At 42.0% G+C, this 18,351-nt stretch overlaps 1 protein-coding gene across 3 annotated transcripts in view; it reads left to right on the forward strand.

Annotated features, from left to right (window-relative positions):
• The window catches only part of TNR (tenascin R), a 5,843,683-nt gene that overhangs the window by 496,151 nt on the left and 5,329,181 nt on the right, over positions 1-18,351 (forward strand). The gene's annotated exons all lie outside the window — the stretch shown is intronic.

The raw sequence follows: 18,351 nt of genomic DNA on the forward strand, positions 1-18,351 counted from the left end.
TTAATCATTTTACCAGTTTCAATATCTGTCTCATGATGCACATGGAAGCAAGTAAAATCATATAGCATGTTTTCCAAATAAAATTCCCTAAATCATTCACTAAAGAAAAACACTTAACTACAAAACCATTGCATTTTTTAAAAATACTTGCACATCATCTTTATATAGTAAATATTCAGATGACAGTTTTCATGGATCCTCAATGAAACCAATTAATAATTCCTTGCAACATCGGTCTGAAGAATGTCTGACATGGCAGTTTCTCTTAGCTGGATGGGTAGATGGATGGATGTTAAGTAAAGTAATTTTAAACAAACTGGTTGTTGAAAATGATAAAATTTAAGAAATATTATTTGTAGACTTGATGTGTTAGAGCAAATGCTGAGGTATGAGCAGTGGTCATAACCATGTAATTATTTGTTTAAATGAATTAGCCAGCTACTGTTTAAAGTAACAAAAACAACAAACCAGTTTTATATATTTTATGACTTGCATCTCTTTATTGAAATGCACCAGAGGAAACTAGTTAACAGTCTCCTATATCAGTTGAAGAATGCCACAAATTGTTTTAAGATCCATATGATTTTATTTTTAAAAGTAGCATCAACAAAGACCTACGGGATAATATGATATTTAGCTTTAAGGACACAGATAATCAAGTATATATTCCCTCAGAATTTGCCATATATGAATGTGTCTTTTGGCTTTACCTGGTTAGGGGTCACCACAGTGGAACTCCGGTCCGCTAATGATTGGCAGTTGATTTTTACATACCGGCTTGCCAGGCCTGACGCACAACCTTCAATGAAGGTATGCCCATTCACGCATGTCTCCACACAGAAGACGCTCTAGCTGAGAATCGAACCGGACAGCGTCTTACTGTGAGGCAACAACACTACCGCAGCACCACCACCGCTAAAATTCTCTGAATCCAGATCTATTAATTTTCGAGCTTGTTAGAGAACCTACTGTTGTTCGACTGAAATGAGAGCTAAGTAATGTGATGCATAATTATTGAAAACTTCCAAACACTAGTAAACAAATGACCATTGCAGTTATCTGACAGGGCTTAATAGTGAATTTCAGTTCTAATGGACTGACATCAGTATCAAGGAAGAGTAGCTTGGTAGCCTGCATCACTGATACCCCAAAGATGGCAGGTGCTGTAGTAGAATCAGCACAATGACCAGGGACATGCAACCAGGAGGCAGATTGCTTGTTCCTGGTAGCCGAGATAGACATATGGAAGTATTCACATGTTAGAGGGCCAGCACAGTGATAGTTACAACTTTCGATGCATTCATGAGTCAACCTACCAACAATCTGAGATTTACATGTGTCCAGACTGATACAGGAAAACATGAAAATCATACAAGGACTATATTCTGATATGAAACTCATGCAAGCAGAACATTCTGATGGTGGCCTACATGACACTCACTTGCCACCCTCTCTCGTCACTGGGGAAAGGTAGGATTGAATGATGGTCACCAAATGCCAATAAAAAAGATGCAGAACATGGTAAGTAATACATGAAAAGGCAAACATTTTATAATTAGCCTTTTTAGCCAGTTTGTATGTCTTTTGTAACTGTAACTAACTTTTATTAGGTTTCTGCCAAAGAAAATTAATATTAGAAGAATTATTCACTTTAGCAAATTTAAGTGCACCTTGAATTTTGCAACCCAAACATAATGCTTTTATTATGTATATGTCAAAGCAAATTAATGTTAAAAATAGCTAGCTTAGCTCAGACCCAGGTAGGGTCTGCTATAATACAATGCATTTCATAAAAGTAATGACAGGTGTAAGAATAAAGAAAATAAATGTCAATAGGCCTGAAATAGAAGTAGCATGGCGTATAAAACTTAATAATGAAGGAAATTCCAAAGAAGTACAACAAGAACCATGCTTACAGTGCTGAAGTGAAAGCTATCCTTTTGAAAATGACGTTGTGCTCGTCTGGCAAGGTGAAAGGAACAGTGGGAATTCTATCTACCTTCTCAGGTAGAGTACTGCAGTTCAGGGACATACCACACAGAACAGAATAAACTGGATGGATCAAAGCTGTAACTCATGGGATGCATTCAAGTAATCATTATTCAATGGTTCTTCTAACAAAGGACAACAGAATGTGCATATCACTGCACTGAGAGACATGACTTTATACCTAAATCCAACATGTCACTTAAGGGTAACACTGCACGTGCTTCAGAGAATGATACTTCAAAATAATTCCTGTAGGTCAGGCACTGTAGGAAGTAATGGAACTGCCTAGTGTGTTGTGAGGCCTGACACTACATGCACAATTCCTTCTTGCTCCTTGATTGTCTGCTAGTTCCTTATGTCACCTACCCTCAAGGGCATTATTAGGCAGAGGGCATGGAAAATTTTTTTTATTAACTTTTTTTCCAGTTTTTGAGGAAAAAAATAGTTTCTAATAAAGGGGATAATTACTTACCGGCATATACAAAAAGTAACAGAACCTCCACTGTTTACACTGACATTTGAGTCTCTTTATAATGCTTTTACATTTGAGGTATGTTTACTAATCTGAATGTATAGTTAAAAAGATAAAATCACAATAGCATAATTTGCTTTTAGATGCAACAAGCATCTGATATATTGTTGCTGCTTGTTTAAGTTTGCGTGCGTGTGTGTTTGTGTGTGTGTGTGTGTGTGTGTGTGTGTGTGTGTGTGTGTGTGTGTGTGTGTGTGTGTGCATGTGTCTGCTGTGTCTGTATGAGTGGAAAAACTACAATACATACAACATTTAAAATCTGCAAACTTTGCAAAATAATCAACAATGAAAATATTGATTAGAAAGAAGATGGATAAAAATTAAGCTCCTCCACAAAGGCTTGCCTGTTCATAGTTGGTAAATGAAAAATGCAGTCACAAAGTAAGCAAGAAAAATATCAGCGTACAATAGCAGTCAGCATTCTGAAAATCAGACATAGGTATTACATAAAGCAGGAAGCAGAGCACTGAAGCTGCTGCTATCACCTTAACTGATTGAGCGCAGAACTGTGTCTACATTGGCTGCATGGTGGATATGGAAACAGACTTAACTCTTTTTTCCTAAATGTTAAATGTCATGACTTGATAGTAGCATAAGTATACCTGTTACAACAGGAGCTTAATTTTTATCCATCTCCAGGTTTGTGAAAGGCAGATCATGCCTCCTGAACCTGATCGACTTCTTTGATGCAGTCACCAAAGCTGCAGACGTGGGTAAGGCAGTTCACACAGCCTATCTTGACCTCACCAAGGCTTTTAACACCATCCCCCATTCTGGAATTATGGCTAAACTCACTAAACTAGGTACAAATCTCTACGTCAAAAGATGGGTTGCCAGTTGGCTCATTGACAGAACCCACACTGCAAAAGTTGCAGACTCCAAATCTGACTTCAAACCAGTGACAAGTGGAGTACTACAGGGTTCAGTCCTCGGACCTCTCCTGTTTGTTATCTACTTCTCTGAAGTACAGGCTAACACAGAAAGCCTTTGGATAATGAAGTACGCAGATGATTGCAAACTAGGAGCCATAGTTGAGTCCCCAAATGATGTGGACATCCTACAGAAGGGCCTCACTGAGACAGGTGCCTGGTGTCAGGGCCATGGCCTCAAGCTCAATGCCAAAAAGTGCATTGTCATCCCCTTTGGTAAAAACTCTGTACCCATTAACTACCACATAGCCGGCAGTCTACTTAATGCCGAATGTGTGATAGGAAACCTGGGGACCAAGTGTACAGTAGTCTCTCCTTTGATAATCACATCACCACAGTAGTCAGAAAATCCTTCTACATGGCACACCTCATGACAAAGTATTCTCATCTAGGAAAAAAGAGATCATTGTTCCCCTCTACTCGACACTCATTAGACCCATTATAGAGTACAATACCCCTTTTGGAATGTACCACACAGGACATCTGCAGCAGCTGGAAAGGCCACAGAAGTACCTCACAAAGAGTATTACTGGCCTCAAGTAGATGCCCTACACTGACCGTCTCAAAAAACCCCATCTTTACTCCGTAGCATATCACCTACTCTGAGGTGATCTCTGCCTAACTTATAAAGCTATGTCAAACCCAGAGCTGTTGGAGATGCTACACCTAAATAAATCCCAATCCCTCTGAGCTACACGCTCTAGGGACCTAAACCTTGTCACCACAATAAACAGGACATGCTGGAGGGATAGATTCCTGTCCCAGAGACTTGCCATACTCTGGAACAAGCTACCCATCTATGTCAAGCAAAGTTCCTCATTAGCACTCTTCAAGAAAAATCTTGATAAGTGGATGGGAAATAGGAAATACACCCCGGGGATCACTTCTGTCGCTCTGCTTGACAAGGGAACAGGAAAATAACTTTCTTGTGTGCCGTAAGCCAGGGAATCTTGTTGGCTAGGCTTACTTAGGCCCTTGGGCCGATAACCTTGTACCTACCTATGAAGCTATGAACATCGCTAAGCTGTTATTTTACATTTGCTGGTGAGCTGAAAGTAGTGTGGCTTGGATAGTATTGATTGTTTTCTGATAACAATTACCCCATTATTACTTACTAATGATCTTGGATAACCTGTGACAGAGAGGAGTACTTACTTTTTATATAAGCTTGAAGGTGATCTATTTGTTTAAGTTCTGTAAATCTCAAGACATTATGGTTTACACAGTCATGTAACATAGGGATTTCTTTTGCTGTCTTATAGGTTCATAGGTTGGTACGAGGCTATCAGCCCTAGGGCCTATAGAAGCCTAGCCATAACAATTCCCTGGCTATTTCTTCCCACAGTATTTACTTCCCTGGATCCCTGTCTAGCAGGGTGACTGACATGATCCCTGGGGTGAATTTCCTATCTCCCATCCAATCATCAGGGCTCCTTTTAAAGAGGGCCAAAGAGGCGCTCTGCTTGACTTGTATTGGCAGTCAATTCCAGAGTCTGGGGAGTCTCTGGGTCAGGAACCTATCCTTCCAGCATGTTTTGTTCATTTTGATGAAAAGGTTTAAATCTCTGGAGCATGTGTCTCTGAGGGTTTGGTATTTCTTTAAGTGTAGCATGTCCAACAGCTCTGGGTTTGACATGGCCTTGTTTGTTAAGCAGAGATCGCCTCTAAGTAGACGATATGTGACAAGAGTATAGGTGGAGTTTTTTTAGATGGTCAGCATAGGGCATCTGCTTTAGGCCTGTGATTGTTTTTGTGAGGTATTTCTGTGGCCTTTCCAGTTGTTGCAGATGTCTTTAGAGGTACATACCAACATGGGTACATACCAAACAGGGAGTTGTAGTCTATAATGAGTCTAATGAGGGCTGAGTACAGTGGGACAATGACCTCCTTTTTTCTGGATGAAAAGCTCTTAGTGATGAGGTGTGCCACATAGAAGGATTTCCTGGCTGTAGTGGTGATATGGTTATCGAAGGTGAGACCACTGTCCACCTGTGTCCCTAAGTCTCATCACACTTTCGGTGTTTAGTGTACTGCCACCTATGTGGTAATTCATGGGTACATGTTTTTTCCCCAAAGGGGATAACTATACATTTCTTGGCATTGAGCTTGAGCCCATGGCTCTGGCACCAAGCATCTGTTTCTGTAAGGCCCTTTTGTAGAATATCCACATCATTTGGGGATTCAATAATGGCTCCCAGTTTGCAGTCATCTGCGAACATTGTTAACCAGAGTCCCTTAGTGTTGGCCTCTACTTCAGATAAGTAGATGCCAAACAAGAGCGGTCCCAGGACTGAACCGTGAGCCACTAGTGGTGGAAATGGATTTGGAGTCAGCTACTTTTACAGTGTGGGTTCTGTCAGTAAGAGAGTTGGCAACCCATTGAGTGACATAGGGATTAATGCCCAGCTTAGTAAGTTTATCTATGAAGCCAGAGTGGAGGATGGTGTTGAAGGCCTTGGCGAGGTCCAGATAGGCTGTGTGGACCACCTTACCCTTTTCCACAGCTCTGGAGAAGAAGTCAATCAGGTTCAAGAGACAAGATCGGCCCTTCACGAACTGAAACTGCATGGGGTCCAGTGTTTGAAGGTTGCCAGTGTCTTTGTTTATAAGTTCCATGATAATACATTCCATAGCCTTGCAGATCAGGCTTGTCAGACTGATGGGGCATTAGATCCTGGGATCCAAGGTGTATCACCCCTTGTGAAGTGGGATAAGTGTAGCTGTGCGCCCCTCTCTGGGCTTGAAGCCTGAGGTGAGGCTATGATTAAACATGACACTTAGGTGAGGTGCCAGTTCATTTTGCAGTTCATGTAGTACACAGCCTGGGATGTCATCTGGTCCCATGGATGCTGTATTCTTAGCTTTGGATAGTGCATTTTTTACCTGTATGGCTGTTATTCCTGGAATTTGGCAATCTTCTGGTATTGAGATGGGCCCTTTAGGGGGTGGGGGGTGAATTTTGCACTGAATTGATCTGGCAGGATATTGGCAATATCCTTGTGATCAGTATATTTAATGCCATTCTGTTGTAGCTCAGAGCAGATTTGAGCATTGCCATTTAGATTCTTGACATAGCTACAGAATGCCTTGTTGTTGTCTTTGGAAACTTTGGCAATTTTATTTTTGTAACTAGCTTTGGAGTATTTTATGAGGGATCTCAGCTTCTTACTGAGGCTGGTAAGGGAGTTTTTTGCATCCTGGAATTTTCCTCTTTTCTGCAACAGTTTCTTCCTTTTGTTGGAAAGTTTGTTTATGGCAAGGGACCACCAGATTGGCTTTCTTTTTTTGGAGGAGAGCATCTTGGTTTTATTGGGGATGGCACGATTCATGTATGAGTGGATGTGCTTGTACAGTGCCTTAGTGTAGGATTCAGCAGTCGAACCTTCAGTTCCCATCTGCATGGGTGTCATGAAGTTTGTCACTTCTGACTTGACTAATATGAAGTTGGCTTTGGAGAAGTTTTTTACAGAGGTTTCCTTACTGGGGGGTGGGAATGGGATGTGGATGTCAAGTGTGATTAGCTTATGGTCAGACCTGACCAATGAGGGGGTGACTATAGGTGTGGAGCATCGATTTCCCATGTTGGTAGTGACCAGGTCTAGGATATTGGAGCCCTTGGTGGGACTAAGGATTAGTTGATCCAGGGCATTGTTATTTATGAATTCCAAGAACCATTGGGCAAAGGTGTTGGTACATGAGTAGTTTTCCCATTTAATGGCAGGGTAGTTGAAATCACCCAGTATTAGGATGTTTGGCTGTATCTTAATATTTTCCAGTATGTTTAAAAAGGTGTAGTGAGAATCTTGGGGCATGGTGGGGGAACTGCAGAAAGCTACAATTTGGATTGCAGTGTTACCTAGTGTTAGTTGCACCTGGAGAATTTCAGATGCATTGTGTTGGGCAACTAGCCCGGTGTTGTGAATATTTATTTATTTATTTATATTTGTTGACTGGGAGTGTCCGACTGGATGTAGGTCCATTTTCAGCGGAGGCCCGGGGAGAAAAGCTCCACAGCTAAAATAAACAGACAGTAGTTACATTGGATTACATAGCAATTAACAATTTACATAGCAATTTACATATGAAGAACATAGTACATCAGTAGACAACTAGAATCTTTATCTGTGAAGTACATAACAGACATTAACAAATGTTAAAATAAGAAGTTCCTGCTGTATAAGTACTAGGTTTATGAGCATCTGAGTTTGCTATAATCAAGGTAGTTAGTGGAGTGGAAAGAAAGGTAGTGGTTGGATGGGGTGGGTGATATTAGAGTGGGAGTTGCAAGGGCATAGCCAGCATGTTTTTAGGTGCACTTTTAGTAAAGTTTTGAAGTGGGTACATGATGGTACGGAGGTAATTGTGGGTGGGAGGGAGTTCCATAATTTGGCTATGGTACAAGAGAATAGTGCTTCACCAGCAGAGTTATTGGCTTTAGTGATCTGCAAGCGATTTTTGTTGCTGGATCTTAGTGGTCTGGTGGTGCGATAGGGTTGGAGTAGATTCTGGAGGGATGGGACATTTAGTGGATGGTTTACTAGTTTGTGGAAGAGTGAGAGTTGATACCATTGAAGGAGTTGAGGGAGTTCAAACCAGCCCAGTTCAGCAAGTGAGAGACAGTGGTGACTACGGTAGGATGCCCCTGTGGCGAATTTGGCAATTTTGCTGTAGCAGGTCTCTAGCTTGTTTAGATTGAATTGCCTTAGGTTGGTATATATTGGAGAGGCATAAAGTAGGGTGGAGATAAGGTGGGAATTTGCTATTGAAATCTTTGCTGCTTTGGTGAGAAGATGCTTATTTCTGTATAACGCTCCTATTTTTTTGTGGACTTTTTTTATGGTCATGGATATATGAATGTCAAATTTTAGTTTATTATCTATTTCCACTCCTAGCAATTTGGTGTGTTCAGTTGGGTATATAGTGGTGTTGTCTTTTGCTGTGATGTTAAAGTGAGAGTTGTTTTGAGTATGTTTGGTGGGTTGGAAGATGAGTAGTTTAGATTTGTTTGGTTGAGTATTAATTGGGAATCGGATAACCAAGTTTCAACAGAGGAAAAGGCTTCCTGTGTGACTTTTTGCAGTTTGGGGAGGGACTGGGCTGAGCAGATGATGGTCGAGTCATCTGCGTATTGTATGAGTGTGCCATGTGTGGTAGCAGAGGCTAGATTATTTGTGAAAACAGAGAAGAGTAGGGGTCCAAGGATGGATCCTTGGGGAACCCCTATAGAGGCAGGTAGTTTGGGAGATATGTCATTCTGCCATACAACGGATTTTTGGCGGTCAGACAGGTAACTCTGAAACCAGTTGGTGACTGATTGTGAGAAGGGCAGGTTATTGAGGACAGAGATAAGTTGTTTGTGTGAGAAGGATAGGTTATTGAGGACAGAGATCAGTTGTTTGTGTGGGACCATATCAAATGCTTTAGATAGGTCTAGAAAAGTAGCAGAGGAGAGATAGCCATTGTTTTTATGCTGAAAGATAGTGTTAGTAAAGGAGAGTAAGGCAGTGGTGGTGCTATGGTTTGGTCGGAAACCATGCTGAGTATTGGAAAGGAGGTTGTTAGTAAGGAGGTAGTCTGAGACCTGAGAGTATATGCATCTCTCTAGTATTTTGGAGAGTGGAGTGAATAGCTATGGGGCGGTAACTGGTTTGTTCTGTGGAGGGTCTGCCTTTGTGGAAGGGAATTATATGTGATACTTTCCACAGTGTGGGAACATAACTTTCTGACAGAGATTGGTTAATCAAGATGGATACTGGGTAGGCCACAGCATCAGCTGCGATTTGTAGGTATTCACTTGGGATGTTGTCTGCTGCTAATTTGGTGGGTTTAAGTTTAGTTAAGAGTTTTTTTATGTTGGAGGTAGGTACAGGAGAAAAAGAGAAGGCAGTGGGGAGATTAGTAGTTGAAGGTGTGGATCTCCTTGGTGAACATCCTTGGTGAATATGGACACTCCTCCACCTTTAGTGTTTCGGTCCTGGTTTGGTGGCCAAAAAGTGTGGTAAGAGTTGTAGCCTGGTATTGCAGGTGTGCTCTCTGGAGCCTTGTACCAGGTCTCAGTTACTGCACAGATACTGATGTTCTCCATTTTTAGGAGTGACTCGAGAGAGTGCATTTTTATTTTTAGACTTCTAGCATTGAGTAGCATTACCTTCAGATTTTGTATGCTTGTACCTGTTACAGTGGTGGTTTTGTCCATTAAACTTTGCTTAAAAAAGGCACTATAATGGTGGTAAGAGCCTTAGCCAATAACCTGAATCCCAGGGGCGACAGGTGCAGACCATCTCTGGCAAAGCATCATGGTCTGTCGATCATGTCATTCCAGGCAGACAGATACTGGATCCCCTTTGAATCACACCAGAAGCTTAGCCAATTGTTGAAGTCAATCATTTTGTCCTTATACTGTGGTATCATTCTGGGTGAAGGCAGGATGCTACTCAGGGCTAGGGTCATACCTGCCTGGGCCACATGATCCAAGAGCTCTTCCATGTCTTTTTTCATGTAGTCCAGGGAGGTACGTCTCAAGTCATTAACTCCAACATGGACAATGACAGAATCATATTTGTACTTGTTGTGGAGTGACTTGAGTGCATGTGTTATGTGGCGGATCCTGGCACCCGACAGGCAGCTGACTGTAATTTTCTCCTATTTCAGCCTGGTGAGTGGGACATCAGTGTGCCTGACTATAGAGTTACCTATGACTAAAGTGTTTGGTACATTGTCTTGCCTTAGGGGCTGTTGTTGAGTGGCACACTGGTGTTGTGAGCTATGTGACACTTTGGTTGTGATTGGTGTTTGTTTGCGTTTCAGCTTCTGAGGTCCTTGTTGCTTGGGCAGGTACTGTTAAGGGCCTCCACATATGTGGGTTTAGTGTTGCTATGTTTGGGTGTTGGTGGTGTGAGTTTAGAAGGGCTATGTGTTGCTTGAGATGTAATGCGGGTGTTAACCTACTCCTCTTGACTGTCTAGCACAATTTTGGGTGGAGAGAGCTTTGCTTCCAGTTTGGCTATGTAAGTACATCTCTCGCAGGTTGTAGTGTTGGGTGGTAGGAGGAGAGGGTTGTCTGTGTACATGAGGTAATTGCTGCATTGCCCCAGTATGCCCAGATTCACCAGGTGGACAGGAGAAATCACTGGAAGCTGAACCTTGGACATGCCTGGTTTGGTGCTTTTTTTGTAAAGTACAAGAGCTGTTTTACCTTACCTTATCAAAGTACTTTGCAATTATAGGCTTTGAGATTTATTCAGCATTATTAGAACTATGTTTCTATAGATTTGAATTGTCAAATTTTAGGATATTTACATTACATTTTTCATTACTTATAGTGCACTATAATGAATAAATAGCCCATGTAATACAATCATAAGGCAAAAGATAGGGCAGCGGAAATTTTTCATCTGGGTACTTCACCATTTGCAAGCAGTATCTAATGAAATGAAATTGAAAAATGAAAAATATGATTACAAAGTCTGAGTCATGAACCGAATAGAAGAAAGCATGGTGATTCTGTCTGCACATAAAATATTTGCTGTATAGAACTGCATATAACAGGATATGCAGATATGGACAGATATGTGGCATGCATGTAGACACACACACACACACACACACACACACACACACACACACACACACACACACACACACACACACACACACACACACAATATATTCACAAATGAGCATGTGAGTACACTCAAACACACACACACACACACACACACACACACACACACACACACACACACACACACACACACACACACATGCACACACACACATAAACTTATACAGAAATAAGTATGTAAGCAAACACACACATACACCCACACCCACACACACACACACACACACACACACACACACACACACACACACACACACACACACACACACACAAACACACACTCATGCACAATACATGCACAAATGAGCATGAGCACACACCACACCTCTGAACTGTACAGATTTTCTACTACCAAATAAGACTGTCTTTAGAGACTTCTAAAGAGAAAACTTACATCAACTTGTAGAAGACGTATGCAAAATTCCTAACAATTCCCCCCAAAATAGACCCAGCTGTCACATGTACCCCCTATTTTTGCCAGCACCTAAACAACTACATAGAAAAGCTCATACCAGTCTGCCCTAAATATAATAGGTTCCTAGCAGAAGGTCAGCGGGTAGTGGATTTTGCAAAAAAGGATGGACATGGCTGTGACGAATATGTATTTTAACAAGAGGGAGGAGCATAGGGTGACATACAAGAGTGGAGGAAGATGCACACAGGTGGATTATATCTTATGTAGAAGGGCCAATCTGAAAGAGATTGGAGACTGTAAAGTGGTGGTGGGGGAAAGTGTAGTTAGGCAGCATAGGATGGTGGTTTGTAGGATGACATTGGTGATCAAGAAGAGGAGGGTGAGTGTGAGGGCAGCACCAAGGATCAAATGGTGGAAATTGAAAAAGGGTAATTGTGAGGTTATGTTCAGGGAAGAGTTAAGACAGGCACTGAGTGGCAGGGAAGAGTTATCGAATTGCTGGGTAACTACAGCAGAGCTATTAAGAGAGATGGGTAGACAGGTGCTTGGTGTGACATCTGAAAAGAGGAAGGAGGACAAGGAGACCTGGTGGTGGAATGAAGAAGTACAGGAGAGTATACAGAGGAAGAGGTTGGTGAAGAAGAAGTGGGATTGTCAAAGAGATGAAGAAAGTAGACAAGAGTATGAGGAGATGAAGTGAATGGCAAAGAGAGAGGTGGCGAAGGCTAAGGATAATGCGTATGAAGAGTTGTATAAATGGTTGGACACTAAGGAGGGAGAAAAGAACCTGTACCAATTGGCTAGACAGAGGGACTGAGCTAGTAAAGATGTGTAGCAGGTAAGGGTGATAAAGGATAATGAGGGAAATGTACTCACAAGCAAGGAGAGTATGTTGAGCAGATGGAAAGAGTACTTTGAAGGGTTGATGAATGAAGAGAATGAGAGGGAGAGAAGGTTGGATGATGTGCGGATAGTGAATCATGAATTGCAGTGGATTAGCAAGGAGGAAGTAAGGATAGCTATGAAGAGGATGAAGAATGGAAAGGCTGTTGGTCCTGATGACATACCTGTAGAAGCATGGAGGTGTTTAGGTGAAATGGCAGTGGAGTTTTTAACTAGATTGTTTAATGAAATCTTGGAAAGTGAGAGGATGCCTGAGGAATGGAGAAAAAGTGTTTTGGTACCAATTTTTAAGAATAAGGATGATGTGCAGAGCTGTAGTAACTACAGAGGGATTAAACTGATCAGTCACAGCATGAAGTTATGGGAAAGAGTAGTGGAAGCTAGGTTAAGAAGGGAGGTGATGATTAGTGATCAGCAGTATGGTTTAATGCCAGGAAAGAGCACTACAGATGCGATGTTTGCTCTGAGAGTGTTGATGAAGAAGTACAGAGAAGGTCAGAAGGAGTTGCATTGTGTCTTTGTGGATTTAGAGAAAGTATATGACAGGGTGCCTAGAGAAGAGTTGTGGTATTGTATGAGGAAGTCAGGAGTGTCAGAGAAGTATGTAAGAGCGGTACAGGATATGTACGAGGGTAGTGTGACAGCGGTGAGGTCTGCGGTGGGAGTGACAGATGCGTTTAAGGTGGAGGTGGGATTACATCAAGGATCAGCTCTGAGCCCTTTCTTATTTGCAATGGTGATGGACAGGTTGACAAACGAGATCAGACAGGAGTCCCCATAGACTATGATGTTTGCAGATGACATTGTGATCTGTAGTGAGAGTAGGGAACAGGTGGAGGAAACCCTGGAGAGGTGGAGATATGCTCTAGAGAGAAGAAGAATGAAGATCAGCAGGACTAAGACAGAATATATGTGTGTGAATGTGAGGGAGGATAAAGGAATGGTGAGGATGCAGGGAGTAGAGGTGGCAAAAGTGAATGAGTTTAAGTACTTGTGATCAACAGTTCAGAGTAATGGTGAGTGTGGAAGAGAGGTGAAGAAGAGAGTACAGGCAGGATGCAGTGGGTGAAGAAGAGTGTCAGGAGTGATTTGTGACAGACAAGTACCAGTAAGAGTGAAATGGAAGGTCTACAAGAGGGTAGTGAGACCAACTATGTTATATGGGTTGGAGACAGTGGCATTGACAAAAAGGTAGGAGTCAGAGCTTGAAGTGGCAGAGTTGAAGATGTTAAGATTTGCACTGGGTGTGAAGAGGATGGACAGGATTAGGAATAAGTATATTAGAGGGTCAGCCCAGGTTGGAAGGTTTGGAGACAAAGCCAGAGAGGCAAGATTAAGTTGGTTTGGACATGTGCTGAGGAGGGATGCTGGGTATATTGGGAAAAAGATGCTAAGGATGAAGCTGTCAGGTAACAGGAAAAGAGGAAGGCCTAAGATAAGGTTTTTGAATGTGGTGAGAGAGGACATGCAGGTGGTTGATGTGACAGAGCAAGATGCAGAGGACAGGAAGAAATGGAAACAGTTGATCTGCTGTGGTGACCCCTAATGGGAGCAGCCGAAAGAAGAAGAAGGTGTTTACTAGGCTAACAACCACAAGGGCCTTTTTAAGCCTAGCCATGCATCCCAAATCTCTGACAAGTATTCCTACCCTTGATAAGTGTAAGCAGGGGCCTAGAAGATGAACCATTTACAGGTTACCTGTTTGCTTTAGAGACACAGGTGCCAATCCAGAGATGAATTTCCAGTTTCCCATCCAATTGTCCAAGTTGCAATTGAGTTAGGTTAGGGAGGAACTCTGCTTCACATGAATGGGGAGCCTGTTCCATAGAAGGGGTAGTCTCTGGCATACAAACCTATCTCTCCAGCAGGTCCTATTTATATCACAGGCAAGGTTTACATCTTTCAAATGGGTAATTCTGGTACTGTTTGCTTTGTGGATATGCAGGAGGTCCATAAGAGTCGGGTCTGACAATGCCCTATATGCCAAGCATAGATCTCTCCTCAAAATCATGTAGGAGACAGAATACAGAGATAGGGCCTTAAGGCGGTCTGCATAGGACATATTACTTACACCTTGTATTCTTTTAGTAAGAAACCTCTGTGGACGTCCCAGTTGTTGGATATGCCTGGTTAGGTATATCCAAAGTGGGCACTGTACTCAATGATGGGTCTAATGAATGCCGAATATAGTGGAATAATGACTTCCTTGGACTTACATGCCATGCCTTTGTTTATAAGTTGAATAAGCTGAGCAATATAGAATGATTTCCTCATCACTGTAGACACATGATGATCAAATGCTAGACTACTATCTATGTGTGTCCCTAAGTGGATACACTTTACAAATTCAAAATACTGAAATTGCAAATTTAAGTATCTCGAGACGAAAGTACCAAAACCACGAAATCACGAAACCCCATAAAACCGAACATCACAATACTGAAACTTCAGAATATCGAACTTTCAGTATGTGATGCTCTATTTTAAAATACACCCTCCACCACACAAGCAAACACACATACACGTTCCAACCCACACTACAACAAACCAACAAAAGACACACACACACACACACACATACACACACACACACACACACACACACACACACAAAATACAAATCAAACCCACCTGCACCCCCCACACCCCCACTACTTATATATACAAACTCCGAGGTCGCACTAAAAAGAAAAAGACACTAAACTCACTGCTACACACTCTACATTCCTGTTGCACAAACACACATTACATATGTACAAACACCACCACTTTCAACACTTACACACTCACACTCTTACCTACATTAACTAACCTACAACTAAAACCTCCCAACACACTCACATACACTCAAATCCCTACCCATAACCCTTAAAAAAACACTTACCTGACTCTCCAGCTATAACCACACATCAGTAGCCATCCCCATATCCCAGAACACACCGCACCTTACAGACACGGTAAACTACACATCACATAGGGCACTGCCACAACCGCGGATTTGACATTTCCAAGTTTGGTCATATGCAGTTTCAGGCGACTGCCCTTTTGACACTTTCGTCTCCAGATACTGAAATTTGAGATTTCAGTATTTCAGGATTGTGAAGTGAAACCATCCCTAAGTCCCTGACTACTGCTTCAAATCTCAGGGGTGTGTTGTCAGTATGATAGTTACCAAGGAAGGACGACTTCACAAAGGATACTGTTATGCATTTCTTGGCATTTAGTTTTAGTCCATAGCTCTGACACCAGTTGTTTGTCTGTGTCAGCCCCTCCTGGAGAACATCTGTGTCAGTTCGAGATTCAATGACAGCTCCTGGTTTGCAATCATCTGCAAATTTAGTCAGCCAGAGACCGCTGGCATTGACCTTGAGTTCTGAGAAGTAAATGCCAAAAAGGAGTGGTCCAACGACTGATCCCTGAGGGACTCCACTTGAAACTGGCCTCTTTGTAGAGGTGGACTCCCCAGTTCTAACTTCCTCGGTCCTGTGAGCCAGTTGGCTATCCACCAGGTGACATATGAGTTTGTACCTAACCTCTTCAGTTTGTCAGCAATGCCCAAGTGGGTATTGTGTCAAATGCCTTGGCCAGGTCAAGGTAGGCAGTGTGAACTATTTTGCCCTCATCCATTGCTTTAGGACCTTCTCAAAGAAGTCCATCAGGTTGAATAGGCATGATCTGCCCTTGACAAAACCAAACTGTGTTGGGTACAGTGTCTGGAGTTTTACTGTAGCTCTTTTGATCATTTCCATGTTAATTCTTTCCACGGCTTTACATATAAGACTAGTGAGACTTATGGGTCTATAGTTTCCAGGGTCTGTAGATGGTCCACCTTTGTGCAGAGGGATGACTATTGCTGTCCTTCATTCATGAGCCACAAAGCCTGTTTGAAGGCTACAGCTAAATAGTAATTCCAGAGCCCCTGATAGGTCATGTTTCATGCTGTTTAGAAGGCATCCTGGGAAATTGTCTGGGCCCATCGATGCAGTATTTCTGGTCTTAGAGGGAGCATTAAGGACCTGTTCCCTAGTGATAGTAGGGGGAGTTATATTTGATGATATTTCTTGAGGGAAGGTTGAGGGGGAGAGAGAGTAGTACAGCTGGAGCTGAATTTATCAGCCAGGAGGTTTGCTATATCTTCTGGATCAGTATAGGTGGCTCCATTCACAATGAGCTCTGCACACAATTGTGTATTGCGTTTGAGGTTGCGGACATAGCTAAAGAATGGTTTGTGGTTGCCCTTGGCCTGGGAGGCCAAAATTACCTAAAATTTAGCTTTGGTAGACTTTATTTGCCATCTGAGTTGTTTGTTTAGTTTGATGAGAGTGCTTTTATCCTGCTGGGTGCTGCACCTCCTAATTTTTGCCGTGATTTTCTTCCTCCTGTTAGACACCAGATGGATTCTGTGATTCCAACAGGATGGCTTGTTTTTTTGAGTTAGTTCTGTACTTGTTCCTGGTAGGTACAGCTAGCAGATGGCAGATTCAGCAATATATCTCTTTGGTTGAACTCCTGTGTTAATAAACAATGTAACGAATTAAGGAAAATAATGAAGTGTTATTAAAAATCCCCATTCTCCTAACTCAGTACCACACTGAAAAAACCAACAAGGAATTTAAAACACTACTGGAAAATATAAAGCAGGGGATGAACTTAACATCAGTATAGAAACCAAAGGAGGCTACAAAGCTTCCCTCATATGTGCTTGGGTATTAAGGAATAATGTTCAGCAATGCACTGAGCCCATCCATAGTAATGTCACACATTCAGTCCCAGGGATATAGCCACTATATTAACAGACAAATGTAATGCTAACTTCCCCCCACCTACCCACAATGTTTTGCCCACTATCCATGAGGATTATTTGATTATGGTGGAGTGGTAACAGATCTTCTGCTTTCAAACACTGACTAACCCCCACCTAAAAAACATACTTATCGATTAACCACATTTTGACTGTTTGGTTGTACCTATGTGACAGAAATCCATCCCAAAGTAATGTATTAATAATGTATCTGATTCAGAGACTCCCCAGACTCTGGAATAGACTGCCCATACATGTCAAGCAGAGCGCCTCTTTGGCCCTCTTCAAAAGGAACCTTGATGATTGGATGGGAGATAGGAAATTCACCCCAGGGATCACGTCAGTCGCCCTGCTAGACAGGGCTCCAAGAAAGTAAATACTGTGGGAAGAAATAGCCAGGGAATTGTTATGGCTAGACTTGTATAGGTCCTAGGGCCAATGACCTAGTAGCAATCTATGAACCTATTCACTCTCTTAACTAAAAAAAAAAAAAAAAAAAAAAAAAAGAGAGAGAGAGAGACATTATTGATTACATACATCTTAATTGTTTGGCAGCATTTAGGTGACAGATATCTACCCCAAAGTAATATATTCAGCTTGTTTCTTACTCATATTCACTGAATAGTCAGAAGCAGAAGTAAAATGGCAATGCTGACTGTTTTGACTTCCAACTTTCTGTGATTACGCCTGTCTGACTTCCAACTTTCTGTGATTACTCCTGTTTATGAATTAGTTTTGTTTTATTTTATTGGGAATTTCTCCACCTGGGCTGCAGCTGCAACTGTTCTATTGTGATCAGTGTACTACCATTGCAAACAAAATAAATACACATATAGGCTCTACAGCCACTAATTATCATTCATCTGTGTACAACTGAGAGCAAGCCTTCTGATTTGACATAGCATCTACCCCTCCCGCACTCACTCACACAAACCCACACATACAAATCCACCACTTTTTGAAAGTGGCTACTTCATGGTCTCCTGTGATCATGGGAACGAACATCTGTCCAGTGTAATAAATTGGGTTCATGTCGATCAATCGAAGGCAGTTTAGCTGAATGCAAATAAACCAAAATCAGCAAACAGTGAAACACACTTTTTTGCGGGGGCAAACCACTCTTCACCCCCTATATGATCACCCACACCCCCCAGAATT

Source organism: Protopterus annectens, chromosome 10.part0 (assembly GCF_019279795.1).
Source record: "Protopterus annectens isolate FY-2018-M chromosome 10.part0, PAN1.0, whole genome shotgun sequence".
Classification (NCBI taxonomy): domain Eukaryota; kingdom Metazoa; phylum Chordata; order Ceratodontiformes; family Protopteridae; genus Protopterus; species Protopterus annectens.